This window comes from Mercenaria mercenaria, chromosome 8 (genome assembly GCF_021730395.1).
Source record: "Mercenaria mercenaria strain notata chromosome 8, MADL_Memer_1, whole genome shotgun sequence".
Taxonomy (NCBI): domain Eukaryota; kingdom Metazoa; phylum Mollusca; class Bivalvia; order Venerida; family Veneridae; genus Mercenaria; species Mercenaria mercenaria.
The window spans coordinates 85,992,866-86,014,785 of NC_069368.1; the positions used below are offsets into that span (position 1 = coordinate 85,992,866).

The 21,920-nt window shown below is 34.7% G+C and overlaps 1 protein-coding gene across 1 annotated transcript in view; it reads left to right on the forward strand.

Annotated features, from left to right (window-relative positions):
• The first annotated feature begins 20,417 nt into the window (after nt 1-20,417).
• The window catches only part of LOC123523229 (uncharacterized), a 48,718-nt gene continuing 47,215 nt past the window's right edge, over nt 20,418-21,920 (forward strand). Inside the window, exon 1 of the mRNA XM_045300949.2 lies at nt 20,418-20,610. The gene's annotated coding sequence lies outside the window, so the exon portion shown is untranslated. The remainder of the gene's footprint in view (nt 20,611-21,920) is intronic.

A 21,920-nucleotide genomic window follows, 5' to 3' on the forward strand; every position in this document is an offset into this window, starting at 1 on the left:
GTGATTTTGGTGCCCTGTGCTTCCGAGAAATTCACTCTTACCTATTATGTTTTTAACTATATTGACAGAGAAACATGTAGATGTATAATCATACTATTGTATAGAGGTTAGAAAATGAAAAAAATCGAAAAACACTATTTGAAACAATGATAGATAACGTGTTCTATTGAAAATTGGACGAAATTTTGAAATTAAGGCACAGATAAATAATCGTGTTCCTGTTTGAATTACGACTTGTAAGATTCATCTAAATAAATCGGCAGCCAATTATGTATAGAGCTTTTATTTTACAAAGAGATAAACAAAATAAAGCTGAACAATATCATGGACATTTACTGGAGTATTGATGTTGAACCTTTGTCCATCTTTATTCAGAGCACGTTAAAAACAGTCAGAGCTTAAAACAGAGACGTACAGAGACCTCAGAGTCGTAGCTTACTTTAGCATAGTGGTAAGAAAAACACTGAAATATAACATATTCTGAATAATATCGGACAAACTGTTGAAATCGTGACACGTGTAAATAATAATGCTGTTGTCAACATAACTTATAGTGCCTTAATCAAGCATAGAGGTTACAAAATAAAATATTACAATGCACACCAAACTTGTAAGTGTTAAACATATTAACGGACAATCATTATGATATGATTCCGTAAGTCTGCACAGAGGTTAGACAAATGTACATAAAACTATTTGGAAAACAGATATATCACGTGTTATGAACAAAGTCGGACAAAAGGTCGAAGTTTGAAAGGAATACAAAAAGGACAAGACAATAGTAAGTTTTCATGACGCTGTCTACAACAGAAATTGTAAGAGTTTACCAAATGAACGGATAGATAACTTAATGCAGAGCCATAATAATTATCAGGTTAAGAAAATAAATGTGATCAAAAGGCACAATTAGAAACACCAATATATAACGTATTCTGAACAAAGTCAGGCAAAAGATGGCTTTCAAGACACGTGTAAATATTTACTATTTTGTCTACAGCACAGTAATAGATAACTAGATAGATGAGATGGAGAGACACTTCGATGCAGAGCGATAATATTGCAAAGAGGTGGGTAAAATAAAACCTATCAAAACCACGATTCGAAACAATAATCTGTTAGGTTCATGTTGTATAACAAAAAGTATAATAGGTCGAAATCAAGAGATGATCTTTTTTGCAAAACAACTTTCAAAAGTTAACAAAATAAATGGGAAGACATTTTGATAAAGTGCCTTTACTTTACAAAGAGATAAACAAAATAAAATTGAACAACTTCATGAATATTTAGTTGTGTAATGATCTTCCATGTACCCTGTTGAAAATGTTTGTTCAGAGCATAGTAAGCGTTAACCACATGAACGGACTGACATCTTGATGTAGTGCATTAATTAAAGGAAAGAGTAACATGATTAAAATAATTGAAACACTGAAAAATGAAATATTCTTAACAGAAAAGGAAACAAGATTGAAATCAAGATAGCGCCTAAATCTAGCAAAGGCTTATATCAATGCTTAATTGAAAACACGGTTATAACTAGCATTCTGACCAAATACGGACAACAGCTCGAAATCAGGACATGCTGTCCTATACAGCACAATTAACTTACAAGATTTAAACATATGAACGGGCAGCTATCACGATATAATGCCTAAAGTCTGCACAGATAATAGTCAGATGTGCATAAATCACGATTCGAAACACGGATTTACAACGTGCTGTGAAAAAAATAGGACAAATTTGAAATCAAGGCACGTACAAATAACTCCATAACTCTGGCACAAATATTCATGAAGTATGCCCCTTTTTACTTCGAATTTCCAGTTAATGTCGGTGCACTTTCACTTATCTTATTACTTAATGAATTTGGTTCAAACTTACAAAAAGTCTTCCACACTGTCGTCCTTATCATATGACACAAGGTCGATAATTTTGGCACAAATATTTAGTGACTTTTCCCCTCTTTTTTACTTAGAATTTAAGTTTAATTTTAATGTATTTTTCACTATTTAGCTGTTGTTACCAAAAGGATTTTATTCAAACCTAAAATGGTTCTTCCACATGGTCACCCACTGTTCATAAAATATGAAAGTTTCGAAATGTGCTTCTTGATTTACTATCTCTTTCAAGCAAATATGTGTACTGTCAGTAATGGCACAATAAAAATATTTTTTTCTGAGCAGAGTACTACATAAAAATTGTAACTTGATAATATAGTGTGGTTGAAAAACTATACGTTTGCGGTTTGTCTGTTAGTCTACCTTTTTCTTGTCCGACCAGAAATTGTATTAAACTAAGAGAAACAAATATCATATATTGGACAGTTAACATTGTATCTCTATAAATTGATCCATATTTACATTTATAAAGTACAGGGGGAGACATTTTATAATGTTTTCAGTGTAAATGTGCTATTGCTTTTAGCATGTACTTTTGATGATAAGTAACCTCAGTGGTGGAAAGTGAGATTCCCATAGTTTCCATAATTTAGTGGATTATCAAATTACTTGGCACAGTCAATGAACGTTACTGTTCGATGTGACGCATACTAGATTAAAACATGTCATCTTAAAGGGCAAAGGTCAACAATTTAACATAGATTTTCTTTTTCTGTCTGTATATTTTTATGAATTTTTTGGCGCTCACATAACTTGGCACAAATATCTGTCATAACAAAATGATATGTTAAATTTATTACCAGGACTGCTAGCTCAAATATCAATCATTCTTTAAACTAGATTTATGACCCCAACTCACTACGTTTCGAAAAGCGTACTAACAATCGGGATGATGTTGATATATAATAAACTCCTTTTATGTACCAGGCGCCGAAGAGCTTAACTCATACAGTCATCAAATTCATATAAAACTCGGAATACATCATCAACATGAGGACTGTATCGCCGACTTACTTTTATTGGTGTTGTTACCGTTTCGGACTTCGAAAAAAATCATCACATTGTGAACAAAAGTTTTACGGTTTCCATTCAACTGAAACTTGGTTGTAAACATCAACAACATGAAGTGGACATGCGCATATTGTCCGGACTTGATGGTCGGTGATTCTTCCTGGAGTTTTTGCCCGTTTTCTGATAGCTGTTACTATTGTAGTGTCCTATATTTGTCTTCCTTTCAGATAAAATTTGTAAAGCATCATGAACATCAAACAGATATGTGCATTTGTTTTGTGTTCAATTGTTTCAGTTTTGTCCCAGTTTTTACTTGATAACATTTTTAAGCCGCCGTTTGTAACATTATTGAATGAAGCATTCTCAGGGGCGTGTGTAATTTAATGTCGACCCCATTCTAGTTCCTTTTGTAGCACAACTTTCTATGCATAATTGTGAATTGATGATAGATACTTCCATTTATGTAGACATTCATGAATCTGTTACACTGCAAAATAAAACAATTATTATGAATTACTTAACGTTGTTGCCCCTTATATCTTTTTACCGTTAATGACACAAACATACACAGAAGGATTGAATGTACTGAATGATGTGTACATACACTTATTGTTTGTAAATAATTATGTTCTACATAATATTTTTTTGTAAAAAGGCAACCTTGTTCTAAGACTCTTTGTTAAAAAGAAATTCCAAATGTAAGTGTGTATCATTCGTCTTGTTCAGAATTACAAAGTATAACAAGTACAGCAAATGAACACAGCTGGGCAGTCAGAAAAAAGCGTATTTTCAGTTTCACTAGTCGGTAATTATCATAAACATAGCAAGTTCGATACTTTTTGACAGTACTTGTTTATAAAAGCACTCAAGGTTAATGTATATTATGTAGAAGAACCCTCAAAAACGATAGATATGCAGTAACCAACGAAATAATTTAATGATATCCATTCTACAGACTTATTCTGACATACGTATTTACAATTTTCTGAGATTAACCCGGAGGCTTTAATAGCACGTCCAAATTAATGCATATGTTTGAGCAGCCACTTCAATGTTAAGCTTGCCATAAGTTATGTTTTAGGGCTTTTTAGGTCGGTGTCGAGTCTCCGACTTGCTTTACCTAACCTCGTGTGTCCGAAATGTCATTTAAAGAACTATCCAACTGACTCGCGGAAATCGTAAGGTGTACCAAACTATACGCAAATGTTCAGAGAGGTCCCTCCATGCATAAAAGTCGGACGAGGGGTCCAGCAGAGTTTTACAACATTTAAGTTTTTCAACGACTTCAGCGGACATCATGAAATGTGCCTTTGCTGTTGATATGTTGTCAGGCTTAAGTTACAGGCATGCTAAAACCCCTTATTAAAGGCCGTTATTGACATAATAAAATTCAATTGAAGTAATATTAGAGCTCCATCACGTTTGAATTGTGTAAATGGCTGCGATGTATACTTTGTACAGTAGTTTTCACCTCTGGGTGTAGACTAAGGGCTGACAATAACTAGTTTGGTATTCAAATGTTTAAAAGACGTAATATTCTTGGAAATAATCTTTTTACGAAGTTAGGAACGATAATGCGTTTATCAAATTAAGTAGAACGTTGGAAAAATGTAGATATTTTTATAAAGCACATGTTTAAGATTTCATTTGAGCTTTTAGAATATTTGGCAAAAGAAGTGTTAAATATTCTTGAAGAAATATTAAACTATACCATTTGAATAGTGCTATTGGATCTATAGCAGCGTACATTTTTAGCATATATTGTCAGTCTTTAAAACACCAGTGCGTTAACTTAAAGGTTGGCAAGAACTATATACATGTCTTGTCAGTATATTAATACATTTAAAGTGAACTCCGAATGCATTTTGAAGCAGCCCTTTGTTTTTTTTAAAAAGAACATGACCATCGTGCGACTAAAAGAGTCGTAGTCTTAGTGTGACTATCTGGTCGTATTCTTCATTCCAAGAAGAATTCATTGTTATATACTTTCTATACGTTTTGTTAAGTAACAAACTCGCATATCTAAAGTATTTAGACCTACTCTTTTTCCGACAGAATGAACATTAATTCATTTTATCAGAAAATTATTATTGTTTCAAGGTATTGTAAACAAAATTAAAATCCGATATGAAGCCTACGTGACGAATAAAATGGTACTGCGTAAAATAGGTAAGTGTTGAAATCTAAGCCACTAAAGGTAATATTATGTATGAACAACTTACAATTTTAGAACAACAATTAAGACAAAATACTTTGCATTGTAATCAATGTTTACCAACAAATTGTTTTCTTGTAAAAAATAAAAAGATTTTATGAACGCACCTCCAAATGAGGAGCACATAACCAAATTAGCCTCCTGTCTATACCATTTTCTTGGATTGTTGTCCTGGGCATATTATGTTTTTCGTATGGGTATTATGTACACTGAATATCTAGTCACGTGCAATTTTATTTCAAACCACAAATAGAGTTGCTCGTGCATTTCTCGGCGATATATGACCTTTTTGTGTCGATTCGCCGTAAAACCCAACTCATTCATTTTGCACGTGCATTTCAACGGATTTTTACTCTATGCGATATTGTCTTTTCTTATCGTAACTGGTAAAAACATCAATACGGGATTGTACTGCAAGTTATGGTTGATTAAAGTAATAAATCACAAAACAAAGGTGATTCCATACTCATGATAATGGTACACATTATAACTTTCGTTGAGTGTATAACATTTGGTTCTGTATTTTGACATGTGTAAGGGACCAGTTCAAGAGTAACTGACTGTCGAAACCTGGGATGAAGTCAATGTTAGTATACTTTGTGACATTTTTCCTTGGTGTATAGAGAATACAGAATGAAATTCAACTCTCTGTTCACGTGTAGTTTTAATACAAACACAAGCGTAGGCTTATTTTGGTGTCGTAAAAGGGGTTAGTCCCTTCATCGACTATTTCGTATGTTTCTATTCTCGAATGATTTCCGTAACCCTTATTTGTTTAGATTCACGAATTGGATACTAGTACTTTACTTAAACATCTTCACATATTCAGATGCAAGTGTTTTCCTCTAATTGCACGAAATTTTTCGGTTTTGGCGAGGATTATTTTGTATAAAAGGCAGCTGCTGTAAATGGACTGATTTAACAGGTTTTCAAAGGTAATTTTATTAAAAGACTTTATACGCTGTGTGGCTTCAAAATTATTTGAAAATCAATACTTGTCAATTATGTGCCGATGCCTGTCTTGTGAACACCGCCGATAACTGACACACATTCCGATTATTTGTAGAAATGATCATTACAAGACTAATTTTGCTGCAATTGCATCAAAGTATTCGCGCAAGTTTTGTAAACATAACTGAATACAACTAAAACTTCAGTATAAGCTTCGTAACAATATAATTTGTAAATTACAGAAATTAACTAAATACGTCATGAACTTTGGACATTGCATTTGATTTGAGCCTGCATTCCGGTACACAAAAAAGAATAAAACTATAAAATTCGGCAAATTTTAGTAAACATCGACTGCATACGACATATATCATTAATGGCAATGTGATGTGGTCTTAAAGTCAAAATACATCATACTTTTTACTAAAAAATGGAAGTCTAGATAATTCTACATTCACGTGTTTATGTGGTCAGTGTTACTCCAGGTTATGTTTTATTGACAATATTAACTCCTTCATTCGACTAATCAATAAGCAAAGGAACTTATTTGTGAAAAAAATACAAATACAAAATAGCTTGTGCGTTCTATAATCGGTTCTTTGACAGCGAACTTATTTGTCCGGAATAAGTCATGCAAGTTTTTTAGATCAAACACTTGCATGGGATCAAGCTAGGAAAACACACTACTTTTAAAATTTATACTTAAACCGTAATATAAAGCATACCGTTATAACAGGTAATTATCATAGAAAATACTAACTTTCGTATTTCAGTAAGATTTACTAAATTGACAAAATTTACCTCTTTATCAACCTGCGTTTCCAGTGTATCCAAAACATGGCCTGTTGATATGATATAAAATACACGTCGTTCTCAGATTACCAGGTTCTAGGAACAGGAACCGACCCATTAAATTCGCAAACAGTCTTTCGGATAAGTCTTAAAGTTGAGGTTCCGTGTACTGTTGTTATACAACTGACATATAAAAAAGAACAGGCGATATCTCTAAAATGGGACACTTCCTGTTTCCTGTACTATCCCTTCGAACTTAAAGTACTAATCTCTGATTGGGGCGTTGGTCATATATGGGAAAACGGCACCGACGTGAAAACTCTAAACTGTCATTCAGGCAGGAACAGAATGACAGCCAAACACACAATAGTCAAATCCGTAGTAAATGAATAGACAACGAGCTGCATACTAGCTTTGTTTCAAACCTAAGCCTCAATTTGTCAATATCCGCAGGTGACAACCTCGGCAAAATACTTGGCGTGGATATCTCAAACTATCTCTGGTGGGACGCCCACATAAACAGTTCAACCAAAAGGCAAATCAAACTCTAGGTTTCCTTCGCAGGAATATAAAGGTTAAATCCAAACCTCTTAAGTCTATGACATATAAGAACCTTGTCAGACCACAGCTGGAATATAGCTCCGAAGTCTGGTCTCCATACACACAAACCGAAATAGACCAAATAGAAGCGGCCTAAAGTTGGACCATGTCCAACTTTGGCCGCACTTCCAGTGTCACTGACATGCTATATTGTCTAAAATGGTGCAGGCTAGATCTCCGGCGCATTGACTCCCGATATATCTTATCCCCTAACAAGGCAATCATGCCATTATCATCAGCTGTCTTACAGGTTAAACTCTGCAACCACTGACTACTACAGATACTCCTTTTTCCTCAGGACTATCGTCCACCTGGCATTCCCTTCCTTTCAACCATTGAGCAGTTCAATGCCGCTTTTTGCAACATTGAACACACTTCACTATAACCTTGCTCTTCATCCCTGTTTTTATCTTTTAAATCACTAACAAATTTTTCTTAGAGAGAGACAGAGAGAGAGAGAGAGAGAGAGATGCCGACAGGCAGGCAGGCAGGCAGACATAGCTGTATTCTAACTGTGTTTTGTCTGTATTCTAACTGTTTTTGTCAAGCTTTTCACATGCAAATTTGTCACAAAAGTTAGCTCGAAAAGTAGGACAACTGATGTCTTTAAAGATTTTTACTGGCTTTTACATGATTTTGTTTTGTAAAAAAGAGTTACATGTATTCGTAATTAATGCAGTTTTGCACAACCAAACTCAAAATAAAACTTGATATCTGTACAGATAATAAGATGAATAGATTAGATCAGTATGGTCGGAAAGCATCTACATTGTTGTATAGCGAAATGTCTTTCACTTCACTACGTTCAGTTATAGTTGTTGTTAATTGTTATTATTATCTATGTTCAAGACTTGAAAATGTAGAAACCTAGTGCAAACCAGTGACTAAAATTGATATCTTTCTAATACTAGGCATTTCTAGTTTATCCCGATGACGAGTTGTACACCGTATTAAGGACGCATTTACCTGTGTAGGGGGCATCTCTAAGCATTCAAAGTAAAATAATTAGGCCAAAAAAAAATCAAACTTGTTTAACGGCGGGCAGAATAATATAGATAAAAATAAGTAATTTGATTCCACGGCATTATTTTTATTATCAATTATTAAGGTCAATACCATACTCTCTTAACAGTTTTGGAACAGTTTTTTTTCACGAAATCGTTCATTGTTTTCCCTGATCAAGTCAGATAGACGCCGACGACGCCGAGGTGGTTCATCATTTATTTCTTTGTCGGAACTAAGTCCGGCCGCTATGTCATCGCGATCGGCTGCTTGATGTTGGGCTTGATCAGCCAGACCGATTGCCTGCCGCGGTGGTGACCCTGGCCAATAGCTCTAGGTGGACGTGCTACAGCTTGATCGAGGGCTATCGGTGGAGGTGCAACAACTTGATTGGGAGCCCTAGGTGGTAGTGCCACGGGGTCTGGTCTTGCAGCTACATCTTGATTTATAAGTTGCAGTCCAGCCTGGTCTTCTGCCGGTGCTTGCCTAGGCTGAGCATGATTTACGAGTCTCCGCTCCTGTGCACGAATAAGCTTCACTTTTTGCCTGAAACATATCAGTTTGAAAAGTATTTATTATAAATGTGTTTGTACGTTCATTTATAATGCCCCGGTAGGGACATCACGATCACTTGATTATAGGCATGAATTGATCATACCAATAGGCAGGGCAATTCATGAGTCGAAGTTATATCCAATACGGCGCTGAATGATACCGGGAAATTGAACAACCAAATCGTTGCGTCCTTCCAAAAGAAAAAGAAAAACTTTAAAGCTGAATATTATACCCAATAAAAAATTGGAGTTCATATAATTATTCAGCGTATAATTTGTGTTTTGTACATTTTTCTACTGTTCAATAATCTGAAATTATATTCCTCAGGGACAGTTTTTCGATACTGATGAATAAGCAAAACAAAATACATGCATCGTGTATTTCCTGCGGCGAAATGATTCAAAATGTATGGTTTTCTGTTTTAACCATCGTGATTTTAATTTTTTTTCTTAACCGCATTGAATAAAACTACATTGACAAAAAACCAAACACCGCGATGATTGAAGTTGAAATATCAATAACAATATCTCGAAAGTGTAGAAAACATGAAACCACGATGGTTAAAACGAATTACATCGGCCACCATCGTGATTTCACGATTTCGTTTTCACTGATTTCGTTTTGACTTTCATCGTCATTGTTTCGTGTTTTGTACTTTTGATACACCGGGACATGATGGCCCAGACAGAATGCTGTATTAAAGTTGAATTCGAACAATGTTTTTTCCTTTATACCATATAATGATATGATTTTATCAATGTTTAACTGTAACCCTTTTTACTTATATCTTGATCATCTATGTTATCTGGTGTTGCCAACAATTTTAATAATTTTATTGACATACTGTCCCTAAGTTGTTTAACGGAGCCCGTCCTATATAACGCTTGAGCTGCTGCAGACAAACGGTCGGTATTTTGCCGAACATCGTCAACAACATCTGTCAATCTAGTCGGATGTTCCCGATATTATTGTAAAATTAACAAAGTCTCCTCCTTTGAGATTCTTACAGACTTCTTTTTTCGTTGTAGAAGGGTTCATGGAGAACAACAAAAATAAATAACATGAAAACCACATGTGTCTGGCCTAATGTATTGCTACATTGTCTGCTGCCGAGATAAACGTGTTTACATGTACGCATTAATTACTTTGAGTAAAGAAAAAATCTTCGAGAAAAAAAAGGTTAGTATTTGCTTTTTTTGTATTTACATAAAATAATCTAGAACATGATACTGTTTCATATATTTGTATTACTTAAAAGCATTCATTTTTCCCTAAGCCAGAGAAAAAGCTATTGATACACACGTTATGTACAGATGTATTTCAAAGCGCACGTGAAAATCGTTCTATAAACATATTTTACAGCGGTGTACTACGTTATGAAAGCGACTTAAACTGTTGTAAGGTGTTGAATCTGACACATGTATATATTCATTTACTTCAGGTTTCATGGACGAAAAACTAAAACGATTGTTGTTGGCGTTGTTGCCAGCTCTTGTGCCACTCCTGCCGGATCATACAGAACATGGTAATGATCTCATAACTAATTTGATGGTCATCGTCAATTTGCCACCTTCTCCAAACACAGATTTGCGTTTTAGACATTTCGCTGAAGATGTATCAGGTATCAATTTTACCAGTTTACTGGCGAAACACCAGAAACTCTACTTCAATTACAAAACCTGATTTCACTTGAGCCTGAACGTGACCATTGCTCTCAGTAAGAAACAGAATGCTTCTTTTCATGATTTAGATAAGAACATATCCAACATACCATTTGTTGGCTACCATGTTGGCATAAGTGTGCCCACTGGTGACTGGGTGAAATCAAAACTCTGATCCCAAATTGATTATGACAAGTTACAGCATTATGTTGAATGGCCGGCAGTTGCAGAATGGCGGGCTATGCAAGGTGGTTGGGCCAAACTTCCTATGGCTGTAGGTGCTATAGATGGAACATCCCATCAAATATATAGGCCAGAAATAGAACCACAGGAACATTTTTATTCAGGGCACCGCTGTTTTCACTGTATTGATAAACAGGTTGTTTCTGATGTACATGACTTTATACGCCATATAGAGGGCGGATATTTAGGACATCCGAACGATGCTCAGCAGTACGGGCTAATGCAGCAGATAGGTACTGATTTGCCATTTCTGGAGGAGTTGCTGCTCTTGGACAAAATTTATCCAAATAGGGGCTGTATCATGACGCCATACAAGTCCGCTCAATTGAGGCGAAAGCATCCCGGAGAAAGACGAAAATACAGAAAACTTAACAGATATATCAGGAAATGTGCGTGTTGTGCATGCAATAGGCGAACTGAAAACATACAAAAGTGTTGAAACATTGTGGAGGCATCCTAGAGATATCCTTTCACAAACAGTTAATATATGTGCATCTCTTGTTTGCAGAAACAGACAAATGGAATTAATTATGTAAAGAAATAATTTGATGTATTAGTTCCTATTACATGGAGTGGCATATCTGTTTGATTTATTTTCTTGTACATTTTGTAGTTTACAGAGTGATTCTTGTTAATTCATAACCTCTTGCTACAGCCTTGTATTTTGATCAGTATAAACTAATTGTTCGAGAAAACCCCCAGTTTTTTATCGTCATACGACATCTAAGTAAGCATCGGGATAGGCTACAAATGCCTCCTACCAATCAGTCTAATGCAACATAATATAGATATAAGGTGTGAAGTGTAGGGTCTAGTACACGTTTATATGGCTCCGTTAATACTGACGATAAAACTGTTTTTTGGACACTTTCGGATATATAATTTATATCAGTGTGTAGGATTATTGGACTATAAAATGGATAAAGCATTTCAAGTGAGTGATATTTGTATTTCCTGCAAAGAGAAGATATTTGTTTTTGCATACTTGGCAAAATTGGTCGGATTTATCGAGGCGAGTTCACTCAGCCGCTACATGGATCGTTATGGGGTAAGGGTCATTGTCAATTGACAGTTCGGGTTTAGTTTGGGTTTGGATTAAGCTTACTTCGGGTTTGGTTTGGATCTTAGAGTTTGGGTTAGGCTTTGGTTTTTGTTTGGATTTCGTTTGGGTTTGGTATTGAATTTGGGATGGGTTTAGGTTTGGGTTTGTGTTTAGGTTTAGATTTGTGTTGAAGTTTGGTTTGGGTTTGGGTTTGAGGGTTTCGGTTTGAGTTGTGTTTGGGATTGAATTTGGGTTGGGTTTAGGTTTGGATTAAAGTTTGCGTTTGGGTTTTGGGTTTGCGTTTGGGCTTGTCTTTGGGTTTGGTTTGGATTGGTGCATTGTCGAAACGTCGGGTGTCTTGGTCAATTCACTATTGGGTTTGGGTTTGGGTTTGACATTACGTTTCCGTTTGGGGTTTGGTTCGGGGTTGGGTTTCGGTTTCGGTTTGAATTTGGGTTGTGTTTGGGTTTGGGTTAATAGTCAATTGACTATTTGGTTTGGGTTTGGGTTTGACATTAGGTTTTCGTTTGGGTTTGGGTTACAGGGTTTGGGTTTAGGTTTGACTTTGCGTTTGGGTTTGGGTTTTCGTTCCAGTTTGGAGTTGGGTTTGGGTTTGGGTCTGACTTTGGTTTGAGCAAAATAGTCGGTCTGGGGTAAGGGTCTTTAGTTTGGGTTTTTGTTTTTGGTTTCAGTTGTGTTTGGGATTGAATTTGGGGTGGGTTAAGTTTAGGGTTAAAGTTTGGGTTTGGGTTCGAGTTTGGGTTTCTCTTTGGGGTTGGTTTGGACTGGTGCAATATCAAAAGGTTTACAAGGTTTGGGATTAGGTTTGACTTTCGGTTGGGTTTGTGTTTGGGTTTTCGTTCCAGTTTGTATTTGGGATAGGGTTTGGGTCTGACTTTGGTTTGAGCAAAATAGTCGGTCTGGGTCTGGGGTAAAGGTCACTGTCAATTCACAGTTCGGGTTTGGTTTGGGTTTGAATTAGGTTTACTTCGGGTTTGGTTTGGATCTGAGAGTTTGGGTTAGGCTTTGGTTTTTGTTTGGGTTTCAGTTGTGTTTGTGATTGAATTTGCGGTGGGTTTAAAGTTAGGATTAAAGTTTGGGTTTGGGTTCGAGAGTGGGGGGTTTCTCTTTGGGGTTGTTTTGAACTGGTTCAATATCAAAAGGTCGGGTGTCTTCCTCAATTGACTACTGGGTTTGGGTTTGACATTAGGTAAACGTTTGGGTCTGGTTTGGGTTTGGGTTGGGATTTGGGTCCGACTTAGGTTCGAGCAAAATTGTCGGTCTAGGGTAAGAGTCATGGGTTTGGGTTTTCTTTCACTTTCAGGGTTTAAGAATATGGTGTAGTATCACACGTCATGTGACATATGGCATCTATTTATAGCTCCGTAACTCACGTGACCTTATGACGTATTCTATATGCAATGAGACTAGTACGAACGCACGAACGCACGGCGAGTTCGTTCAGACAGACCTACGGACGGACAATGGTCCCACAAGTGCCATTTTCGTCCCAAAAACGGGTTCGAGCACTGATTTCCTATATAAAAATGATTAAAACAACCAAATCAGCATTGCTACCCGTCATGCATGTACATTCAATAACACCTGCGAGCAATTTTATGCATGCTTATGATATTTCTTTCGGAAATAAATGCAGCGGACAAACAGAAACATCTTTGCTCGTAAAATTCCAATTAATTATACATTTCTTACCTTTTCATTAATGCAAAAAAATCAAAAATATTACGCTTCTATATTCCTACTGCATTCACTATGTAACAAAAATGGCGTCTTCTTTATCAACAACTTTGAATTCAGCCAATCAGAGCACGCCATCGCATGATGACATATTTTACCAATAATGCATTTCTCGCGCATGCGCAAACATACTTCCGTGAACGCTTTTATGCACGGAATCTTCCTCTCACTAATACCCTAACCCTAACCCTAACCCTAACCCTAAACCCTAACCCTAACCCTAAACCCTAACCATAACCAAATACAGAGATCTATGCCATCGTTTGAAGGCACACACAAACAAACTTTCTATCTTTAGTACTTGTTAAAGTTCTCAATTCATTAAACTCCGCCCGTTAATTTAATCAGCCAATACAATTGCAGTCCGCTCTCTAGTGATTCTCTGGTTGTATCCTGGATTCATTCTCTATCTTACTCTCTCCCTCTCACTGTGGACTTTCCTTCCACCTTGACCAATGACACAAATGCACATCTTAAGCTTGCTGAACTTTGATTCACTATTTACTACGAAATGCTTACCCTCATTGATCAATATAAATACCATGTCTGGCGCAAAAGAATTATCATAAAATAATGATTTATACATATATTTTACTATTGATAAAACATGGAGTAACTATAACACTTATCACTTTTAACGATTTCTGCCACATTTCACTTTACCCCAGTTAACTATAGTTAACTACTCCAGTTAACTATAGTTAACTACTCCAGTTAACTATTGTTAATCACTCCAGTTAACTGTAATTAACACAACAGTATCTTCTGACATAATTTCAGATATGGTTACCGTAGTCACCTATTGGGGTTTACTAGAGTTAACTACAGGTTTACTACAAAACTTTTTCATTCTTAATTTTCTATGATTTTACGCTTTTATATATGTCACTTCTATCGAGGCATGTTTAGGGGTTTGGCCTATGAATCTCAAGTTTGCTAAACCTTAACTCACTATTTATTTAGAAATGGTTACCCTCATTGATAAATATTATTACCATGTATGGCGCATATGATGATTTATCAAATGGTGATATATATTCAATCTCATTTTATATCGTAATCATCCACTTATAACAAACACCATTAGCTTTCATCTAATACATCGGTAGATATAACACCGTTCATATAAAATCTAACATCTGCAAAATTATTCTAATATTATTTTTTCTTCAATATAAACTTACACAAAAATATATGTGCATTAAAATAAATTATAGATAAAGTAACTTACGTCTATGTCCTAAATCCAATATTTTTTTAAAGAAATGAAACACTTTTACTTTTATATTTCTTATATAAAAAGCTGATTAGTCAAAAGCATCCAAATCAGAAATGAAACGTTAGTGCTTTTTAAAAACAAGATGTGCGCACGCATCACGTGATATTTTCATCCAATAAAAACCAAATAAGTCACATGAAAAAATCAACCAATCACAAGCCGTCATCTCATTCAATCTCATCTCATATCGTATTTTACCTCTACCCTAACCCTTAAACTACAGAAATCTCTACCTATAGGAAAGGAACCTAACCCTAAACCTAAACCCTAACCCTAACCCTAACCCTTTGTTTAACAAACGTGGATAAAATATATACATGACGTCACAGGAAAAAAGAACATATTTGAAAACGCCTGTTTTCTTATTTAAAAACCATATTCTGACTTCAGATAATTCCCTGTGCAGTCCTTTTAAGAAAAGTCAAACTGCACGCAGGAGTTGCTTTCCTTAAACTACAGAAATCTCTACCTATAGGAAAGGAAAATTACTGCACTGAAGATTGAAGAAAATAACTATTATTTTATTAGTCCGATTTCTTTATTTTCTAGAGCACCAACTTCAAATACATATACGGCATTATCGTTAATTTAACACATTTAAATGCACAGCAACCGAAAATTGCTTTTATAAAACATTCATCAAAAACACACTATGTGCAGGAAGATGTACATAATGCCACTTTAAGTTTGAATAAAATCCTTTTAGTAATAAGTTTGATAGAGAAAAAGAGCATTATAACTTTAACTTGAAATTCTAAGAAAATTGGGGAAATGATTTATGAAATACTGGTGCTAGAGTTATGGTCCTTGTTTAATATGACGTGGATGATGATGTGGAACAATCAGTCAAAGTTTGAATCAAATCCATTTATCAACAACAGCATTTATCATGAAAAAAAAAAACATAAAAGTTAAACTGAAATTCTAAGTAAAAATACATAAAATATTTGTGCAAAAGTTACGAACTTTTTGTCATATGAGTAAGAACTACACTGTATAATAATGGAGAAATTAACCAGAAATTCTAAGTAAAATGTGGGAATAATTCATGAAATATTGGTGCAAAAGTGATGGCCCTTGTGTCATAGGAAGTGGGTGATATTGTAAGTCTGAATGAAATCTCTTCTGACAGAAGGCTCCTGTACTTACAGAAATAAAAAGTGCATCAAAAAATAAAATAAATTCTGCGTAAAAAGGGGACATATTTCATGAAAAATTGGAACAAGAAGTATGGCCCTTGTGTCATCTGATGTGGGTAAGGATGAGGAATATATTCCATATTTTATGTCTGAAGCAAATCCATCAAGTAATTTATAACAGAGATTAAGTGAAAGTGCATCAAAACTTAAACTAAGGTGTGGACACGAAAGGGACTCTAACGCTGGGTTGAGTAGGATAGCTATCCACATACTTGGTATAGTCGAGCTAGAAACATATCCCAAACTTAACAGCAATTTCATCATTGAATAACTCATCACTTCTCATTAGAATGTGTATCAATATATCACTTGGGCTGTGACCTTGTGGTATAATTCCTATGGAGGTGATTTCCAAACAATTTTATTTGATATTGTTAAACCACAAAATCACTGATTATTTAAGGTGGACAATTAATTTTACCCCTTATCATGCAAGACACGACTAATTCTGGCAGATCATGATCAGCTTGCACATCCGTGCACTCTGATCACGACCTGCACTGATCGCCATACAGTCAGTATCTTTTTGGTATGCGCCCAATTTAACAGTTAATGGTACTCTCCAAATTGAAAGATGGACAAGTTCATTACAGAAATTTAGCAGGATAAGGGTTAAGTGACATTTCATGACATTCTTCACTTTTCATATGTTCTTTTAGAGCTTTCTTTCAGAAACAAAAAGATGCATCGCAAAAAGTTAGATTCCTATTACAAATGTAATTATAAAATTTTGTAACTAACCCCTTTTCTTATAAAATTATTCAGAAAGCTGTGTATGTAACTTTCGTTTCAACATTATTTCTAGTTTTTACATTTGCACTTGATACAAATGTAGATATTTGAATATTTCAACAATCTGAACACAAAACCAAGTTTTAAAACTGTGTCTAGCATAGTTAGAAGAGGGAGAGGTAACAAGAGTCACAAATCTGAACTAGTCACATTCATAGTCAGTACATATATAAGTTGTTTAGTCGGAAGGCCAAACAGAAATATCTGAATGAAAATTATGACATGAAAACCTGTGTTGGGCATGACATAAGAGACCTGACATAACATTGAAGATGACCAGTGAAGATTAGCCAACAATTTTAGCATGAACTTCTAATGTCTGAGACACTGATGAAATTAGGATTACACAAGTAAGTATATTGTGATGAAGTTATCTACGTCGTTGGTAATTTAGAGTCTGCTTAAGGCATGTAATAACGGGAGAAAATTCATTCATTAACTAGGCGATTCGCCTGCTGTCAATACACGATGTTTTAATGCTGTGTCAGGGCCGAATATATATTGTTGCGAAATGAAACATGTTCTATCAGAGTCTTGTTCCTTCCATAATAACCTCTTTTTGTAGCATAAAAGATACAATCTAATTGATATTATGTTTTGCTGAATCAGTTCACAACCCCAAACGTACTGCCATCTTACACACAGAGCCGCAAATGTGTTTACTCGCTACTGCCACTGTTTACTCCGTTTGGTTCATTTTTTGCAAATAATATACTGATATTTGTTTCTCATTTAATCATATCAACAATGTTTGATAGAATCAGAATAGAAACAGGTCAATACGTTCGTACACATCCGTACTTAAATACTTTCCGTATTGTATTGAAAATTACTCAGTATGTAAATTTCTTTTTTTAAATTGTGTTCCTTTTTACCGAATTTTAAGTGATATTCAGAAATATGGTTTATGTTATGACATGTAAGCGAGAAATAAAAATAAATATTGTTAAAACACTGAATACATGCTTGTGGCAAATATATTCCCTCAAAGATAATAACAATTTCAAATTTTCTGCTATATTATACAGAATTAGTGGGTTGAAGAAAGAAATTATTTATCTTTCATACATTCTTTTATTTTTTGGAATAAAATATCACACTGGTCATAGCTTTATCAGATCAAGTGGTTCCAGCGCTCTTTGATTGGTGAATTTTACGCAGAACCAGTGAAAGAAATCTTACCCTTCCGGTCTTATTAATCTCATTTTAAGGAATGTCTACCCGTTATATACTGAATTCAATGAAACTGATGGGTGAACATGTAGCGCAAATGTGTCCGTTCCATAGCACATGAGTTCAGTTAGCTCAAATACTTATGTACAGTCTAGCGGGGGAAGCATCTTTTTGTTGCTACTTTTTGTATATATCGCATCATACACAGTGCTAATCGGGACCAAGTAATAGTTGAAACAATTCGTATTTTAAGACTACTTCATAACATAAAACATGCATATTTTCGTAGAATTATTTGGGCTTGTAGTGTTTCACTACACAACGCAATTAAGCGGATACCGTACTGTTTCTTACTTGCTGAACCTTATTTCTTTGAAACTTTGTATCATAGCCTCACGTAAAAAGGAATTTGAACATTCTATAATATCATGTTTTTCTGATAAATTGTGTTTGTATTTTCATTCTCGCTTAACATTAGACTTTTTCTTGCTGAATCAATGAAATAAAAAAACTGGGAACGACACATACCGAAAATGCAGTCACCCGAAACTGTTACTCACATTACGTTGAAGTGCACATAACGTAAATTATAAATTGACAGAGGTTCTCCCATAGTAAGCCTCCGGCGATATTCCCTCTCAGGTGTAGGTTTCCATACTATCTGACATAAAGAGCAGGAGTACTGGAAAAGATTGGGTCAGGTTCAGTTGTAGTAGGAGAGTGTACAGTTGTTATCAAGACTTGAGAATGCCCTCGGGCGGACGAAAGGCAGCTCCTAAAGTAAGATAAATTGTATGATCAATATCTTAATTATCGTAGCAATACAATTCGTAATATAATGATCATTTTATGTTTGTTTACTTATTGCTGAGAGGTCTTTTTGCCACACTCAAAGAGCATTTAACATCCTGTCAAACAACGGAGCAACCGAATTAAAATTGTCTATAGTATAACAAACTTACTTGCTAAACGATTGCTTTTAGTACGCTTAGCAGAAAGTGGAGGCGTAATGTTTTGTCACATTTTCATGAACATGCAGCCAGCATCTCATAGCGTCTTTTTTCTCTTATTTTGTTTTTATCGGCTGCATAATGTGAGATGAATGTTGTCAGCAATTTTATTAATACTCACAAAGGGAATAGCGATGGTTTCATTTATAAATGAGACTTAAATTAATTCAAGATTTTGGTCTGAAACTACCATCTCCGTCTTTAACTTTCATCTTGGAGTCACACATTCACCAGCCTGATAGTAGGTGAACAGCAGTCTGAGGCTGTGTTTGTGTTGCTCTGTGCTTCCGAGAAGCCCTTACCTATTATCTTTTGCCAATCTTAAAAAAAAGAAGCCATACCTGAAACAGTCACAATTTATCATTTACTTAATACTACTCGCTTACACTTTGAATGCATTAAATTGTTAAATTCTTTATCAAATTTACGCCCAACCGGATTGTTACAGATGTATGGACTCGTCGCTTAAACAGAATATTTTCAAAAGCTGCCCTTCTAAAAATATTACCAGTCTGATAATAACAGAAAGAAAAAATATACGTTAGAAAGAGAATGTCTTATCTAATGTAATGCTGACAAAGTATAAATTCATACGTTGTACAGAATCATGTTATTATAAAAAAGATGTTCACCTCAAGATATAGGAATATCGACCGAGGTCTATATTCATACTTCGAGGGGTGAGTTTTTCATATCAACCTTTCAGGAATGCAATATTTATTTCATCATACCAAAACAAACAAAGATCAAACTATTTACTTGAAAATCAACATAAAGAGTTAAATGATTTATTGAAATAATCATTAAAAGTTGATAATTAAAACCAAGTAAAATAAAGATAGTAGGAGTCTTTACTTTCGAGCACACCAAAACTGTGGCGAATTTTCAGTAGCAAAAAAAAAAAAAAAATTAGGTTTAGCAGAGACGTTCACATATCAATAAATCCCGACAGTCTACTTTTATGCACGTATTTCAGCCGGTAACCGACAGCAGTAACATTCGAAAAACGGCGGTAACTTTCTTATTTCTAAACATATAATATATCCTATGATCATACTTTATATTCACAATATGATGAAAAGTTGTTTTCGAAGTTTTTGGCAAGGAGTGCAATTTATTAAAAAGGAGAGGAAAAAAATCGACAGGGTTCACACATGCATGAATACTAGTACAGAATCTAATCCTAAAGTATATATAAGCGTCTCGACAAAATTGATCGTTGCAGTCAAGCATCCTATCCCCAATTGGGAGATATGAAAAATAATATCAATGCGCGAAAAACCAAAAAAGCGCTGTTGCGCATGTGATATTAAATTTCGGATCATACCACAAAGAACGATTGCGCATGAGAATCGGATATTAAATCACAGGGGAATATGAAATATTATTCAAGTTAAAATATTTGGAAAATTTGCATTGGGCGTTAAGTGAGGTATAATAAATATTTTATTACATATTTTTCAGTCAATTATTTCAATATTATAGAGAATGTATGTAGTATTTTCAAAAAAGCTATAAAATGGGTAAATTCCATTAAAATATGGACCAAAATTGAAAAACATAATTACTGTAAATTAAGAATATCTTTCGCTCATGATAACGATGTCTTACAAATTCACATGTGGCAACTGTTGTCGTTTTCGATCTCACATTGAAACACAAATATCCTCTTTATAGTCTTTTTTCAGACTGTATATTTATTAACAAATTTCGTCTTTGCTCTATACATGTATATCTAGTTTATATGTATTCCTTTAATGCAATAAATAAAAGAAATGGCGAAAGAAAATGTAACTGCTTTTACTGATCATTAACAGATTAGGGAATAAAATAATTTCTTTCGTTTGCCACAGTCACTTTCGTTTATATATAATAATAATTTCCTCACTTCATTAATTCACCGGTCTATAGTTTGTACTACTGACCGGTCTATTGTTCAATACAAAATTGTGTTGGACAATAGTCAACACTAGAAGGAACGAATATGATTTCTGATGTTACCTTTTAAAACACTTATTGAATGCCTTGTTGGTTAATAGTTATTACATGGGTTCATTAAACAAATAATCGGTCCATGGTTTTGTTCTATATGATTGGTCTACACTTGCGCATGTTTACTGGGCTAATGTGTCAAAGGTTTGAAAACAGAACTGTGGAAAATATTTCTGATGCCATGTAATAAACACGTAATTGGACCGGGGGCAAATAGTGTTGACTATTGACCAAGACAATATTCAATAAATATTAGAAACTAGAGCATTTAGATAAATCATTCATGTTGAAATTAATTAAAAAAAGTGAACTTTAAAAGCTATATTTCTTTAAGTTTGCATAAATATTCTTTATTTCATTTGTTAGGCTTCAATGCCGTCGCAGATTTTTCGCATTAAATTTCATTTTTTTGCTATGATTAAAAGTGCCGAAATATTGCCTTGTTAATGAAATTGTCAACAACGAGCAGTATCTGTCATGAATGCATGCAGGTGTGAAAACAACTTCGGCACACTTCGTGTCAAAAGTATCGACCCTGCTTGACTGGATTAATAATAATTAAACGATTATCTGATGGATCTTTAATCCGGTATGATTTAAAGAACGATTTCTTTTATAATCTATAAAAGATAATTCAATTCAATTCAATATTTTATTTGGCATAAACAAATGAATGTTTATTGCCGATATAGTGGCGTACAACATGATACAACACAATGTTTACAAAAGACAAAAGCATGAAATTAAATA